This window comes from Phoca vitulina, unplaced genomic scaffold, assembly GCF_004348235.1.
Source record: "Phoca vitulina isolate PV1807 unplaced genomic scaffold, GSC_HSeal_1.0 scaffold24, whole genome shotgun sequence".
NCBI classification, from domain to species: Eukaryota; Metazoa; Chordata; class Mammalia; order Carnivora; family Phocidae; genus Phoca; species Phoca vitulina.
In genome coordinates, this window is record NW_022589727.1 from 1,339,102 (window position 1) to 1,357,237 (window position 18,136).

At 34.1% G+C, this 18,136-nt stretch overlaps 1 protein-coding gene across 2 annotated transcripts in view; it reads left to right on the plus strand.

Annotated features, from left to right (window-relative positions):
• RIT2 (Ras like without CAAX 2) overlaps positions 1–18,136 on the plus strand; it is a 476,255-nt gene that overhangs the window by 23,284 nt on the left and 434,835 nt on the right. The gene's annotated exons all lie outside the window — the stretch shown is intronic.

The following is an 18,136-nucleotide window of genomic DNA, read 5'->3' on the forward strand; positions in this document are numbered from 1 at the left end:
TCTACCCTCTCTCTGCAATCTATTTTAAAAAACAGACCACACCTGGAATAATTTACCAACAAGAGCCTTGCAGAAAAATATAAGCCAGTTGCAAATGACTATTTGGAGTCAAAACCCTGCTGGAGGTAAGTCATAGCCCGGCTGGTGAAAGGAATTGAGCACATTACCTGCAAAAAGTCAGACAAGAGGAAATAGAAACTACAGACTGTGGCTAAGGAAATACGAGATACTGTGTTTGGATACTGAGTAGAATCTTGCTTTGCTTTATGATCTGACCTGCACAACCCCCCCAGAATTGAAAGGTCTTCATGGACTGGAAATTGGAGTTAAAGGAATTTGAAAGATTATGAACACTAAGGGGTGATGAGAGAGAAATTTCAATATGTACCTGCGCCATGACATCAACACCGCAGGGGGCCGTAGAACAGAAAGCTGTTAACAGGCTGAGGGAAGGCCAGAGAATGTGTAGGCTGAAGGGAAGAGAAAACAGGAAAGACTGAAAAAAGTGAGTCGCAAACTAATGAAGGAGATCCTGGGCGAAAATGTACTGTGAATAGTAGCCAATATTCAGATGACCACAGAGAAAGCAACCCTGCTAAGAAGGGGATACATACATTCACATTTCTTTTGAGAGAAAAATGACTTTAACGGAATACGATAGCACATCATATGCTTCTGAGTGGGGAAAATGGGAATGTTGAAGAAAGGATCAGCCAAACCCCAGAGCAATTGGAGAAATAATTGTTACCCAAGTCAGCTGAAGAAATCTCCGTGATACCAGATTAGTAAAAGGTCTCTTAGAGAAGTCTCATAGGGAGTGCTATAAGTACAAAACAAAGTGATGAATTTGTGCAGTGGACAATCCCCAACCTAACCAGCTGAAAAACATTAATACAAGTCAGTTTGTGGTACCTCTATGTATTCATAAATGGCTTAAGGGCATTTTTGAAATGCCAACATAATAACAGTGTAATTGTGAAGATAATTGAGATCACATAAAAACGAAAGTTTCTGAAAGTTGTATACATTATTATTAACATAAATATTATTGTGATATCGATGAATGGGATTTTAAAAATAGAAACCAATTACTGTATGAAGCCAAACTATTATAAAAATAAGTTGTTTACCAAGGAAAATGGTGGAGAGAGGTGTCTACAGCAGACAAAAATGCTCTATTCTTACCAACCCATTTCACTGCCTTCCTGAGCACATGGGGAAATTCCATTTCCCACTCCCACTCAGTTACACTGATGTATAACTCATTCTGGCCAATGGATTGTGGAGAGCAATGATATAAGTCACTTCTAGGTCTTTAGCTGTAAAACTTCTCTTGGGTGCTTTCACTTCTTTCATGCTGGAGGCAAAGAACTGTGGATGGCAGTCCTCTCTCTGCGAGAGGAAGTAGGAATCCATGAAACAGCACATGGAGGATAATGGCCCTGGAGAACACATCCATGTTGGATATTACAAGCTGGATATAAACCTTTGTTATGCTGGGTAACTCTGACTGGAGATTTATGTATTATCACTGAACACTATCCTACTTGGAATAACATATCACTAATTACATACACTTTCCAAGACTTAGAATTATCTTTTGTCCCAGGAGACACTTGCAGTTTTCTTTTTTTCTGACAATGGAAAATGCCTTTGGTGACACAAAGTTTAAAATGTCAACTCTACCCAAGAGTTGTATAATTAACTTTGTCTCTTTCTCTCACTCTGATACCATCCCCTTGGCATATTCACGTGGCAATGTGGAAACAAGCTCAAAGTGACATACTTCTTTTTTTTTTTTTTTTTTTTAAAGATTTTATTTATTTATTTGACAGAGAGAGACAGCGAGAGAGGGAACACAAGCAGGGGGGTGGAAGAGGGAGAAGCAGGCTTCCCGCTGAACAGGGAGCCCGATGCGGGGCTCGATCCCAGGACGCCGGGATCATGACCTGAGCCGAAGGCAGACGCTTAACGACTGAGCCACCCAGGTGCCCCTAAAGTGACATACTTCTAATGTGGTTTGTGTAGCACAGACTATATTGTAATTTTATCTACTTTTATTCTGAACAAACATCTTCAATGAATGGAATCTAATATGTGCTTAGACATTTTTAGTAGCTGCTGCTACCTTTTTTCCATTTGACTCCTGTAATATTGTGAATTATAAATATATATTTGGTCTTCAATTCCTTTCCTGGCAAGTGGCTCTTAAAACCCTTGGAAACTCCTGTGATGAGAGCCATAAAGGTGTCCTTTGTTAGGTTAATAAGGTTACTTTTGAAAAGCACCTTAGGATGGGGGCTGGTTGCAATGGAGCCAACCATGTGATTAGAGGATTGGAGATTTCAGTACTACTCTGAACTTTTGGGAAGATAGAGGGGCTGGGTTTTGAATTTGATCACCAATGGCCCATGCCTGTGTCATGCCTGAGGAATGAAGCCTCCTCATAAACCCAAAAGGACAGTGTTTGGAAAGCTTCTGGGTTGGTGATAATGTGGTGATCTGGGGAGAGTGGTGCTCTTTTGGAGAGGGTATGGGAGCCTCTTACCCCTTTCCCATACCTTGCCCTATGCATCTCTTCCATCTGGCTGTTCTGAATTACAACTTTTTGTAATAAACCAATAATCTAGTAATTAAAATACTTCCCTGAGTTCTGCTCACTAGCAAATTAAACACAAAATGGGGTTTTAGGAACCTTGGATCTATAGCCAGTTGGTGAGAAGCACAAGTGATGACCTGGACTTGCAATTTTCTTTCTTTCTTTCTTTCTTTCTTTTTTTTTTTTTTTTAGATTTTATTTATTTATTTGACAGAGAGAGAGAGAGAGTACAAGCAGGGAGAGAAGTAGAGGGAGAGGGAGAAGCAGACTCTCCGTTTAGCAGGGAGCAGGATGTGGGGCTTGATCCTAGGACCCAGGGATCATGACCTGAGTTGAAGGCAGATGGTTAACCAACTGAGCCACCCAGGTGCCCCTGGACTTGAAATTTTCTTAAGTGTCTGTGTGGGAGTCAGTCTTGTAGGACTGAGCCCTTAGGCCTATGGCATCTGATGCTATCTCCTGGCAAACTGTGACAGAATTGAGTTACATTATGGGATAACAGCTAGGGTCTGAGAATTGCTTGATGTGGGGGGAAAAAACCCATACATTATAAATGGGTGCAAAATTTTAACTCAGATACATTTGTAGTCCTAGCATATTATTTATATTAATTGTAGTTAAGACAGATTTTTCATAATTATCTTTCAGTATGTATTTTTACTCATTTCTTTTGAAGTCAATATAGGTTGACTTTTTTAAAGACTTCATTTTTAGAGAAGTTTCAGGTTTGCAGGACAATTCAGCAGAAAGTGCCTCTTTCCTAAGTAACTCTCTACCCCCACTTGTACAGCCTCGGCCGCTAGCAACATCCTGCACCAGAGTGACACATTTGTTGCAATCAATGAACCTATGCTGAACAGTATTATCATCCAAATCTGTAGTTTATGGTAGGGTTCAATCTTGGTGTTGTACATTCTGTGGATTTTGAGAAATGTATAATGAGGTGTATCCATCATGATAGTACCATATATAGCGGTTTCACTGACCTAAAAATCTTTTGTGGGCTATCATTCATCCCTCCCTCTCTACATCTTATCACCCGCTGATTTTTTACTGTCTTCATGGTTTCACCTTTTCCAGAATGTCATATAATTGGAATCATATAGTATGCATTCTTATTTCATTTAATATTATGCATTTAAGATTCCTCTATGTCTTTTCATAGTTTGATATCTCATTTCTTTATAGCACTGAATAATAATCCATTGTCTGGATGTACCACAGTTGATATATCCATTCACCTACCAAAAGATGTCTTGGTTGTTTACACATTTTGGCAATTATCAATAGAGGTACTATAAACATCACATGTAGGTTTTTGTGTTGACATGAATTTTTAACTAATTTGGGGAAATACCGAGGAGTATGATTGTTACAGTATATGGTGAGAATATGTTTGATTTTGTTAAGAAACTGCTAAATTGTCTTCCAAAGTGGCTGTACCATTTTGCATTCCCATTAGGAATGAAAGAGTTCCTCTTGCTTCATGTATTTGCTAACATTTGATTTCTGTGTTTTGGATTTTGACCATTCTAATTGATGTGTAGGGTACCTCCTTGTTTTAATTTGCAATTCCCTAGTAACATATGATGTTGGGGATCTCTTCCAATATTCGTATCTTCTTTGGTAAGATTTCTGTTCAGATCTCTTGTTTCTTAAAGGATTATTTTCTTATTCTTGAGTTTAAAGAATTCCTCATGCATTTTAGGTAACAGTCCTTTTATCAGATGTCTCATGTAAGTATTTTCTCTTAGTTTGTTGCTTGTCTTCTGATTCTCTTGACAATGTCTTTTGCAGAATGGAAGTTTTTATTTCATGAATTTCAATTTATCAATTACCTTTTAAGTGCATAATTTCTTTAATGTATCTAAAAGTCATTGTCAAACCCAATGACGTCTAGGTTTTCTCCTATGTTATTTGCTAGGAATTTTATAGTATTGTGCTTTACATTTAGGTCTGTGATATACTTTGAGTTAATATTTTTCTGTGTCTAGGTTCTTTTTTTTCCCCCACATGTGGATGTCCAGTTGTTCCAGGACCATTTATTGAAAGAACTATCTTGTCTCCATTGTATTTTCTTTCTGTATTTGTCAAAGATCAGCTGACCTTATTTGTGTGTGCCTACTCTGGGCTCTCTACTCTGTTACATCAATCTCTTTTTCTATCCTTTAGGTTAGTCCAGGTTTTGAACATTGCTGCTGATTTCTATTATAGATAAGAAAGGGCTTTAAATTTTGTAAGAGGAGAGTAGGCTGATTTTTAAGTCTTCCAAGACTTATTATCTTTTGAAAGCCATCCCAGTTTTCCACCCTTGGCAACTTCATTCAAATAGTATGCACACACTAGCATACAGGACAAGGTAATCCAATTTATTTCACCCAGTCTTCTAGTGAATAAATATATAGTTGATTGCTCTTACCAATATATATAGAAGTCTTTAAATCTAGAACTGAATCATAGAAAAGAGTAATATTTTACTTAAATATTATGGTTAATAAAAAATTAAGTATGAAGTGGAGATTGACCAAAATGCCAATTTGCCAATTTCTTGAGTGTTAGAGCATTTTTTTATTATCCAAATTGAAATACAACCATTTTAACCTTTCCTTTCAAATCTATTTTTAATTTAATCACTGAATGTGCTCAGAAATTGCTAATATTTTCTCCCACATTCAACACACTTTCAATTGTTTGCAGAACTTGATTATTGCTATTTCATAAAATATTTATTTTAACATATAGGAGTGGATCAATTTTAAATATACTTAAAATTGATTAGATTTGTTTTCATTGAAATAGTATTTAAGAAAGGCTTTTTATTTTACCTTTTTAATCTAGAAAGAAACAGAAAAAAGTTTCCTTATAAGGTGCTTTTTGACCTAGTTAATTCATTAATTTGAATAATTTAGATAGTGTTTTCTTCATTGTGAGTCCAATACTAGGTATGAATCCAGGTGTAAAATCACCTCTGATAATTATACTCTTGGATAAATGAGACTGAATTGCTATGATTATGAGGAGATTCTTCTGCTTTCCCTTCTAAGGGCAATCAAGTAGCTGGAGAAGTAGATTCTTCAGCCTCTTAGATGTAATGCTTTTTGAATACTTGGCTGAAATACAGTTATTGCTAACAGAAATGATTTATAAATCTAAATGTAACATACTTCAATATTAGTTTTAGACATAAATTTCAAGAAATTCCAATGTATTATTTTTGTTTATATAAGTTGATTATATATCTTTGGTGTATCATTATAAAAATATATCAGTGTTTCTTTACAAACCCTTTAGCACCTGATAAACACGGAAAACAAAAATTACATTACAAAGAAAGTAACTTCTATATTCCAGATTAGAACTGGGAAAGAACTTAGAAATCAATCAGTATTACAATTTTCATTTTCTAGATTAGAAAACCAGGAATCAGAGAAGAAAAGGCAAAGTCACAGGCAACAGGCAGAGCAAGATTGCAAGTCCAGAGAGGTGGGAAACTCAAGAGATAAGTTCCCAAATTGTTCCAATTCTTTGCTTGGAGAAATAACTGACTACAGCATAATGAGCTAGAATCTAATCAGAACCCAGCAGATCTGCTGAGAGGAGGAGGCGGAGACGTATGGGAAGGGAGGCTGAAGCAAGTCGGTATCTACAATGCAGTAGAGAGGGGGAATTGAGGAAGGAAGGTAATTTCCAGAAACCTGTTTGGGTCTCAGGTGAGTCTTCAGCTGAGGATGAGGCAGCACATGCACAGAATAAGGCTACTTGAGGGTCCCCAAGAATAGGGGTCATGTAGCTGAGAACAGAACAGAGATACCAAGAGGTCTAGTGATGGTGGGGGGCATTATATTTTCAAAGAGAGGCAGAAATGCCTAGACTACATTCTCCAATATCCTGCTGAGACTTCAGAAAATTCTCCTGAAAGAAGCAACCACACCCTAAAATAGGACCTATTCTAGATCCACTCTAAATCAAATCCTTACAAGATAGGCAAGAAAGACAGACTTTGAATACCATCTAGTTAGAGGGGTTTGAGAAACATTTTAGGTTTTCCAGAGACCTGCCCTAACAATGCATGAAAGCAAGTCTACAGTAGGATAGGGTAGTCACTCAGTAATTTTACTGCCTACTACAAAAATCAGCAGTCTTCAGAGAAAGATAACAGAATCCAAAATTTTTACAACATACTATCTACATTGTCCAGGATGCAACAAAGAATTTGCTAGATAAGCAAAAAACTGGAAACTCATACCCATAGTTCAGGAAAAAAGGCACTTAATAAAAACTGACATTGAAATAATCTGGATACTAGATTTAGCAAACATGTTAAAAAAGCTATTATAAAATATACTCACATAATTAAAGAAAAATATGATTTTAATGAAGAAACAGGAAACAACAGAGGAAATAAAATTATAAATAAGGAAAATGGATGTTTTATAACTGGAATTTGCTCTAACGAAAATAATAATAAACTTAAGTGGACATAATAACAGAAATTTTATGATCTACTATAAAGTTACAGACATTTAAAAATAGTCATATTCATATAAAAATATATATATAAGTCAATGGAACAAAATAACAATCCAGAAATAATTCACATGTATATGTTCAATTGTTTTTTTAATCATGGCAATATGGTAATTCAATGGGAGAAATGATACATTCTTTTAAAAGACATGGGACTGGCATAACTGAATATATTAAAAATGTGAATATTGAATCTTATCACATACCATAAACAAAAATTATTTCAAAATGGGTATTAGACCTAAATATAAAAGTTGAAATATAAGAATACTGGTAGAAAAAATAAGCACAAAAAAGTTGGTAAGTTGAAATTCACCAAAATAAAAAAAGTCTTCTCTTTAAAATGAATTATCATGGGGGCACCTAGGTGGATCAGTCATTAAGCATTTGCCTTCAGCTCAGGTCAGGATCCCAGGTCCTGGGATGGAGCCCCACGTCAGGTTCCCTGCTCCACGGGAAGCCTGCTTCTCCCTCTCCCACTCCCCCTACTTGTGTTCTCTCTTTTGCTGTGTCTCTCACTGTCAAATAAATAAAATCTTAAAAAATAAAATAAAATGAATTATGAACATAAAATCAAGTTACAGGTTGGAAGAAAATATTCACAATATATATATCTGTTAAAATATTTGCATCCTGAGCGCATATATATATATACATATACCTTTAGAACTCAATAAAAGAAGCAACTGATTTAAAAATGGGCTGATGAATGGATAAAGAAGAGTAATATATTATTACTCAGCCATCAAAAAGCATGCAATCTTGCCATCTGCAATGACGTGGATGGAACTAGAGTGTATTATGCTAAGTGAAATAAGTCAGGCAGAGAAAGACAAATACCATATGATTTCACTCATATGTGGAATTTAAGAAACAAAACAGATGAACATAAGGGAAGGGAAGGAAAAATACAGTAAGACAAAAACAGAGGGAAGCAAACTATAAGAAACTCTGAACTATGGGGAACAAACTGAGGGTTGCTGGAGGGGAGGGAGGTGGGGGGAGTGGGGTAATTGGGTGATGGGCATTAAGGAGGGCACTTGATGTAATGAGCACTGGATGTTATATGCAACTATGAATCACTAAATTTTACCCCTGAAACTAATAATATATGTTAACTAACTTGAATTTAAATACAATCTTCAAAAAAGTAGGCTGAAGCGTTAGATAGTTAACAAAAGGAGACATAAGAAAGTCATTCAAAGGTACGTAGTATCATTATTCATCTGGTAATTTCATATTCAAATGCAATGAGATACTACTAGATACCATTAGAGTGGCTAACATAAAAAAAGAAAAAGCTTGACATAAATATTGGTGAGAGTCTGGAGCAACTAGAACTCATATATTGCTTGTGTTTTGTAAAATTGTAAAATTAACCAATGTAGAAAACATTTTGGCAAGTCTTGATAAACATGCATTTAGCATATAAGCCAGCAACTTTTCTCCTAGGTATTTATCCCCAAATGAAAATATTTTTTTATAAAAAAGACTTGTTTGGGAGTATTCATAGTAAATCTATTCATAACATCCAAACCTAGAAAAAAGTCAAATGTCCATTGATAGGTAAATAGATAAGTTAATTGTGATATTGCTAGACAATAGAATATTATTCCATAATATAAAATAACAATCCACAGATACATACAGAAACCTGAGTGGTAGTCAAAAACATTAAAATAGGTGAAAATAATTCAGTCGCAAAGGAGTATATGATTCTATTTATATTGTTTTTCTAGGTCAGGCTAAATTAATAAATAGTCACAGAAAATGATCCGTGGTTATCTAGAGCCAGTGAGTTTGGATGAGTGAGGGAATTGGATTAAAAGTCATTTTGGAAATTTTTTGGTTGATGAAAATGTAGAAAAGTTGTATATCTTGATGAGCGGTGGTTACTGGGTAATAAACATTTAACAAAACTCATCAAACCTAGTTAGTCTAGCTAAAGGTTTGTCAATTTTGCTTATCTTTTAAAAAAAAAACAACTCTTGGTTTGTTGACCTTTTCTATTGTGTTTACTAGTCACTATTTCATTTACTTCTGCTCTGCTCTTTAGTGTTTCCTTCCTTCTGCTAATTTTAGGCTCAATTTATTTTTCTCACTTTTCTATGCTCTTTTCTTTCTCTTCTATCTCATTTGTTCTAGTTCCTTGAGGTGTAAAGTTAGGTTGCTTATATGAGATCTTTCTTCCTTCTTAAAGTAGGCATTTATTACTAAACGTCCCTCTTAGTATTGCTCTTGCTGCATATGGAATGTTTTGGTATGCTGTGTTTGTACCTTTCAAATGTGTACCTTTAATTTTATGTAAATTATATCTAAATGAATTTGATTAAAAACAAAAACACCATGTATGAATGAAGCAATTGAACAAAGAAAGCCAGATTGAACCTGTTCTTCGTTATTCATTTACTTACACAGTAAGTTCTGTGAAAAGCTCAAATCTAAGAAGGGAATAAAAATAAATATACAGAGAAAAAGAAACACTAATCACAGGAAATGTAAGTCTGTAAATTTTGAATATCAAAAGGATAACACTTTGAACAAAAGCTTGTAAGTGGTTAGGTAAGATGTCTAAAGTCACCTTTTAATCTCTGGAGTAAAATGATTAAGAAAAAATTATCATAAATGTTAGAGTGATATTTATATAAGGCTCCAGTACGGGATTACAGGCTGTGAAGACTGTTTTATGTCTTCTCATTTCTAAGATAAATAATGAAAAATCTACTTTCATTAGGTAAAAAAAAAAATCATTACAGTGAGAAGGAGAATGGAGATTTGAAATAGTACACTAAGATACTGAAACGATTTTGTTCAATGGAAAATCAAATGGTGAATGGCAAGGATTTTGTGGTTTGAAGGAATATTTAAAACTATGTATTTACAAAGTGCATTAATGCAAAGATATCACTGATCATTGTCTTATAAGACCTAGAAACATAAACTAATAAATTAAAAAGTAAATTAATAAGCAAATTAAGTACTTTATTAATAATAAACTCCTTGATACATTGATTAACATTTTGACAGCAAAAAGACTTCATAACTCAATTGAAGAGCTAGTTCTTTGAATAGATAAAAATACAGAAGTGGCCAATACATTTTTTAATTGAGAAAAACACAACAGTAAATAAAAATTAATATAATATCAATGTAGCAAAGATGGAAAATTTTTAAGCGATTATTACATTTGGATCTATGTAATAAATTTGGAAGTATTGATATAGTTAAGAATTGTATGGAAATAGATAAATGATTAACATTGATTCAAGAATGAGTTACCAAAACCAAAATGAATAGACCAAGTAATTTAAAAAAAGGAGGCAATTTTTTTAAGTTCTTTTTTTTTAACTTTTTTTTTAAAGGTTTTATTTATTTACTTGACAGTGAGAGAGAGAGAGAGAGAGAGAGAGAGTGTAAGAGAGGGTGTGTACACACAGGCAGAGGGAGAGGGAGAAGCAGGCTCCTGCCTATCAGAGAGCCCAGGACCCTGCGATCATGATCTGAGCCCAAGGCAGACAGACGCTTAACCAACTGAGCCACCCAGGCACCCTTTTATTAACTTCTTTAAAGACCAAATCATTTGTTCACTTCTTATACTGTTTAAAAGCCTGGAGAATGAAAAAAAACTGCACATTCATTTTACTAAGTTAAAATGTATCTGATTCCAATATTGCATGTTGAGATGCAAATTTCATTAAAAAATTAGTATATTCAGTCAGAATACTGTTACAAGATCAGTTAAGTCTTATTACAAAAATAAAGACTAGGATATTAGGAAATATAATTCATTATATTAAAACTTCAGAAGAGAAAAGTCGTAAGGATAATAGATGCTAGAAAAATATTTAATAAAATTGATATCCATACCAAATCTAATAATAAAAGAATGTCTTCTTAATATGAATAAAATATCTAAATCAAACAAATGATTAGATTCACGTGAACAGGTGAAACCCTAAAATCATAGAAAAAAATATTTCATCTATTATTCAGCTTCTAGTGGAAGATAGGAGCAATGTGATTAGACATGAAAAAATAAAGAAAATATGATAAAAATATCATTATTCTAGATTGATATAATTGTTCACCTAAAAACCTTATTAAAACTCAATGAGGGGCACCTGGGTAGCTCAGTCAGTTAAGCTTCTGACTTCAGCTCAGGTCATGATCTCAGCATCCTGGGATTAAGCCCTGCATCTGGCTCTGCTCAGTGGGGAGTCTGCTTCTCCATTTCCCTCTCCTTCTGCGCCTCCCCCTGCTTTTGCCCTCTCTCAAATAAATAAAATCTTTAAAAGAAGAACCACTGAAAAAGTTGAAATAATATAAATGTTTAGTAATCAAATGGTCAATAAATGTGCAAACATCAAAATCATTATTTTTTCATTTATCAATAGTAAGCTATAGAAAAAAATATATAAACAGATAATTTGCTATTTCAATATGATATATGTATTTTTGAATAGCATACAATTATATATTATATACAAAAATTGTATATACATACAATTATATACATTATAAATGTATATATACATACAATTATATAAATAATATTCACACAGCATCTTTTTATTTAAATTGTTCTATATATATGAAGAAAATTATACTGTATCCAGGAATATAAAATAATATTTGAATAAATAAAGTTGCTGTTTCCAAGATAGTAATACAGAATATTATAGAGATTATTTTAAAATTAATCTAAATAATATCATTAAATGTCAGTAAAAGCTTTTTTTAAGTTAATAAACCTAAATTTCATGGGAAATAATATATATATTTCATGGGAAATAATATAAATTTAATAATAATATTTCATGGGAATAATATAACTTCTAGAATTTTTTGAACAAGAATATTACCAGGTATATTAAAATATATACATTAAGTACAGTAAAATCGATGCCACAATATTTAACATGATGTAATACTAGAATCATAATGTGCTATCTATAAGAAGTTACAAAATATTCAACATTTTAGTAAGTTATAAAAGTGGCATTTAAAGTAATTGGAAAAATAATTGGTCTCAAGATAACTGCCTAATGACTTGATTTTATAGGTCTTATGTTACATATGTCTTACATCTCAAAAAAGTGAGATACGTAAAGAGGCATATAAAGATGAACTATGAAAATCTTGAGTTTGCTTCTGTCTTAGCCACTAAGGAAAATACTTCAAATTGGAAAGAGTAAATAAATCCACTAACATCACATTTAAACTAAACTGGAGCTTGCTTTAATTTAACCAATTCCTGATAATATGTCAGATTTTTATCTATTTGACCTCTTCGATTTTTATTCCATATTTTAAACTGTTACATTCTGATGAAATGAACATCTCTCTGTGAGTCCTTAAGTAACACTTTTCAAATAATGCTCCTTCATATGTTTATACACAAGTGCTTACTTAAAAATCAGTTTTTAACGTATTCCTAATAACTTAGGGAATTAACAAGATCACTTTACAAATGTTATGTATTAAATTTAACAAACAGGAAATGCCTGACAAATTGGTTTGGCATGCCAAGTTTCATTTGTTTCCATGAAGTTTAAAGAATAAAACTTCCCCTGGTGCTGGACATACAGTTAAGTTTGTTGGAAATATTTCATTGTGCAAGTTTTCAGCTCTTTAATGGGTCTTTTTCTTTGGACTCTTTGTTTTGTTTGTCAGTTGGCTTATTCAGGCCAACTAACCGAAGAAAACCGAGACCACATGGACAGCTTACTTACACTGAACATGGGAAAGGACTCAGATGAGCCTTCTAGTCTCACACACGCTTGTCTTGGTGTGATTGTTGTGCAACAACTGGTGAACATGGAACCAGCTTCCTTTTCATAATAGTGTATTACAATTCATTAACTTACTGATTATAATTGAGTAGGATAAAGAATCACCATTCAGATGTGCTGGGTCTTAAAGTCAGCCTGTTTAAAATGAGCCTCAATCGGGTGTCTGGGTGGCTCGGGTCAGTTAAGCGTCTGCCTTTGGATCAGGTCATGATCCCAGGGTCCTGGGATTGAGTCCCGTATCAGGCTCCCCATTCAGCGGGGAGTGTGCCTCTCCCTCTACCCCTTCCCCCTGCTCATGATCTCTCTCTCTCTCTCTCTCTCACGCTCTCTCCCTCTGTCTCAAATAAAATCTTTAAAAAATAAAATTAGCCTCAACCTGCAACACTAAATAAAATTGATTCCTTGGAAATTTTGGATGAACATCTAGTTATGAGCCCTGAGATACCTGACATTTCAAAATATTACATTTTTAATTTATTGATGAGAATATGGGATGAACTTTGACAAAGTAATATCAATTCTAGAATTTATCTGTGGTAGAGACGCCTATTGCCCCCACACGTCCACCTCTTTCCTTCTGGACAAATGAGAGAACTATCATTTTACATCCCTTGGCAGTTAGATTCCTATAACTAATTCTGGCCAAAGGGTTGGGAGCAGAAGTGATAAGTATCATTTACATTTACACACTGAAGCCTTTAGTTACTGCTGTGATTCTTCAGTCTTTCTTCTCTTGCTGTGGTGATCGTGGAGTTAGCCACTAGATGAGATAACAGAACAAAAGTTCAAAGTAGCATAAGCACTGTGTCACCACTTGGAGGATTGTTCCTTAGGAGATTCCTTGAAACCACAGCAGACTTTGTGGATGAGAAATAAACTGGTTGAATCACTGAGGAGTTGATATTGTAGCACAACATACTTCACAAAAACACTCACGCATGCACTCCAAGATATATGTACAAGGATATTGATTGCAACATGGATATCGTAAAAAAACCTGGGGAAAAAATAGTATCATAAATAGGAAACAGATTAAATAAATTATAGTATATCTATACATGTGTATAGAAGAATACACAATACATTTTTGACAATAGTAATTTGTGATGAGTCAGGATTTGTGTCAAGTTGGAATGAGACTCATTTTACACAATATTTTCATTTTTTGAACTGTGTAATGTGCTATGTTATCTCTATAATGATTCTTTTTTAAAAGTTTAATCTATATTGACAGCCTGCTCTGTATCTGACATTTTCAAACCTTAAAACTTTATAAGATATGTTAGAAAACTATTTTGGCTAAACATTGTATATTTATAAATGTCTGACTAAATTACTCAATAATCTCATTAGAAATTAGCAAATATATAAAAAATTAAAATTAAAAATAAAAAAATTAAATTTGAAAATTCAAAACTGAGTGTTCAAAACTAAAAGAAAATTCAATTTTTCTTTTAATTTTTAAATTTTTAAATTTTTTTATTATGTTTGTCACCATACAGTACATCATTAGTTTTTGATGTAGTGATCCATGATTCATTGTTTGCCCAGTGTTCTGTGCAATACGTGCCCTCCTTAATACCGATCACCGAGCTAACTCCCCTCTAAAACCCTCAGATTGTTTCCCAGAGTCCATAGTCTCTCATGGTTCATCTCCTCCTCTGATTTCTCCCCCTTCATTTTTCTTAAGCAGAGAAAGACAATTATATGGTTTCACTTATTTGTGGAATACAATGAGTAGCATGGAGGACATTAGGAGAAGGAAGGGTAAAATATTTTTTAAAGATTTTATTTATTCATTATTAATTTGAGGGAGAGAGAGAGAGAGGAGACAAGGGGAGGGGAGGGAGAGGGGAGGGGCAGGGGCAGAGGCAGAGGCAGAGTTCCCATGAGCAGGGAGCAAATGTGGGGCTGGATCCCAGGACCTGGAGATCATGACCTGAGCTGAAGGCAGATACTTAACCATCTGAGACACCCAGGTGCCCCAGAAAATTCTATTTTTCAAGTTGAGGAAAATTCATTGGAAAAAAATCATAGATTTCATAATTATAGATTAAAGCGCTACCATTTATAATATAACTTGTTATATCAGGATTTCAACCTAGACAAATTAAAGAAGTAAATATTGAGCCAGATATTTCATGTATAAAACTGTAGCTTTGAAATTTTTGTGGTCATAAAATACTCATTCTATTTAGTTTTGTAATACATAATTGTTAATTTATATTCATAAAATAAATTTATGGTAATTAAGTACTTATTTTCTTATGTATTGCATTACTGCCTAAGTTTTTACTTGCATAAATTGTTTCTCTAATGAAAATGATCATGATGGACCATTTTCCAACTTGAAGATTCAATAATTCTATGATCACTTTCTAATAATTATAAGCCAGTTTATAAAGTTCATTCATTTACTTAACACCTGACATATTAAGTATACCTCTTCAAAAGAGCTTAAATATGAAAATTATTACCTTTTTTGAGCCTGGAAAACTAATATACATGATGCACAAATTGCTTAGTGCTGACATAACTCTCTCAGTGAGGAAAATGGAGATAAAGAACATTTGACAGGTTTTTAAAGAGCGGTCGTCAGGGGCAATACCCTGTTTATATTCATTTGTGAGGCTCCTAGTAATAAAAGCTTCCCTTAAAATACTAACAATTGTTTAACAAGGGAATCATCACTGAAATGCACACAGCCTTAAGTTAAAATAACTTTTTGCAACTGTTCTTGAAGCGTTATGTTCATTTTACACAACTTTTATTGAATCCTAATTTCAAAGAAACTTAAACATAAAAAAGCCCCAATTTACAGACTCAAAGCACTTATCTCTCAGCTTTTAAAGTGCTTTTTATTGGACAACAAAAACATGCTAAGATGTGATTCTCCATGGTAAATTACTGACCCAACAATGTCTCTGTTCTCTCATAAATTACCTATGGTTGGTCATTTCAACCATATATTATTTAAAAAGTTTCCTAAGTGCCAAGCACAGTGCTTGGCTTGAAAACATGATTTGCTAGGTCTCTGCTATTGAAACTAACTTCCTGTCCATGTGTTATTCTGGTCTCTAATGCTTTCTGTCTGTCCTATACGGACATACACAAATTCATGCATATAAATGCTTTTACACACATATATACACTCAGACTCTTGCCTACAAGACTGCACACCCACTCCACCCCCGCTAGAGCTTTTTACTAGTTTCTGCTGAAGTTCTTTCTTGCATCATTAATTTTCAGCATTATAATAGTTGTGCACAAGTAGAGTACTTGGATGCCACTCAGGAGAGGCATGGTTTCCGGTCACAGCGCATATTAGTTTATCATTCTGTTCCTCAATCCAGATGATGGGTTGCCTATAGGAGGATAAATGGCTCATAGAGTTCTCAATGAACAAATAGCCCAACTATCTGTGGAAGACGTTGTTGCAAGGGTTGGCAGGGGGAAGATTTCAACTAATCCTGCCTTCTTGTGATCAGCAAGGTACCTCTGGAGTGAGTAAAATTGTATGATGAGTTTTCAGGAAGTGTAAGTATGTCTTCTCTCTCTTCTTAAAGTCAGCTTCTGTTCATTTTATGTGGCCAATATTTACATTATCAGCCTCTTCTGTCCATTTATATTGATTATCCAAATTATCAAAAGTCAAGGGGGAGGGTATGGGTAATAAGTTGAATACTATTACCTGGTATGATGAATTATACTGACTAGTTCTCATCAAAACATTCATATTTCTCTTATTTTTGCCTCATCTGTTTTGCTGTTAGCTGTGATTTGGAAGCAGAAGACAGAAAGATGCAACTCTGAGAGCAACAAGGAACATTTGAGAATTATGCAAAAACGTCATCCAAAAGTTTTACCAGGGATTTGAGTTAAAAACAGAGTGAAATTCTAGCCTGGGATGCTGACTGAATTTTAATGATATCATTTGGTTCCTAGCTTATGTCTCAGGCAGTCAAGTTTAGAAAAATGTAAAATATCTTGGGAACTGAAGATGACAAAGCTTGACAACACCTGTCTCCTCACTTCATTTTGAACGTTTGTCAGCTTTACATGCACGTGGCATCTTTTTGTCATCAGCTCATAGTAGCTAGGGTTTCTAGTTCCAGTTGCATGAAGTTTTGTTCCAATTAGTCTTTTCATTAGAAGAAATCACCGGTGAAGTAGGGTAGTCCAAAATGCATAAATAAGCACCACTGAGGTTCAGGTCTCTGGTGTAATAAAATTTAAAATTAGCTCAAATGTAAAAACAAAATCACAACTTTTTATTTACTATTATGAGAGTATAAACTATGGACTCTGAGAAAAAAACTGAGGGTTCTAGAAGGGAGGGAGGTGGGGGCATGGGTTAGCCTGGTGATGGGTATTAAAGAGGGCACGTATTGAATGGAGCACTGGGTGTTATACGCAAACAATGAATCATGGAACACTACATCAAAAACTAATGATTAATGTATGGTGATTAACATAACATAATAAAATTTAAAAAATTCACATTAAAAATAAAAAGAATCCCTGATATCTTTTGAGTAATAGAATTAAAAAAAATATTTTTAAATAGACATGCCAACATTAAACTAAGATAAATGTAAGCCTTCATAAAGCTCCCTTTGAGAGGTGTATACTCATTCTATCAGTGCTGCTTTTCCTAAACCCATTTGAGAGATATCCTTGGAGTTTATCTTTAAAATATAATTACAGGGGCGCTTGGGTGGCTAAGTTGGTTAAGCATCTGCCTTCGGGTCAGGGTCTCGGGATCGAGCTGTGCGTCAGGCTCCCTGCTCAGTGGGGAGTCTGCTTCTCCCTCTGCCCCAACCCCCTGCTTGTGCACTCTCATTCTCTCTCTCTCAAGAAGTAAAATCTTTAAAAAAATAAAATTAAAATTAAATTATAAATTGTATAAGAATATTAGACTAATTTATCTGAGTTCCTATTTTTGTCAGGTTCAAAAGAAATCCATCTCCGCTTATACTGGTATGCATGTGCCATGCACCAATCTTAAGTGTAGGGGATATAAAAACAAAATTGTCTGCTGATGAACATTCTGGATGTTATCGTTCTCATCATAAATAATGCTGCAATAAAATTTACATGCTATTGGCAGACACAGATATTAATTAACTAAAAAAATAGGCCCCAAGCTTCCTTTGAGATAAATTCTGTAAAGGACTGAACATAGTGATATAAAAATGTGTAACAGGTGGACCTAATT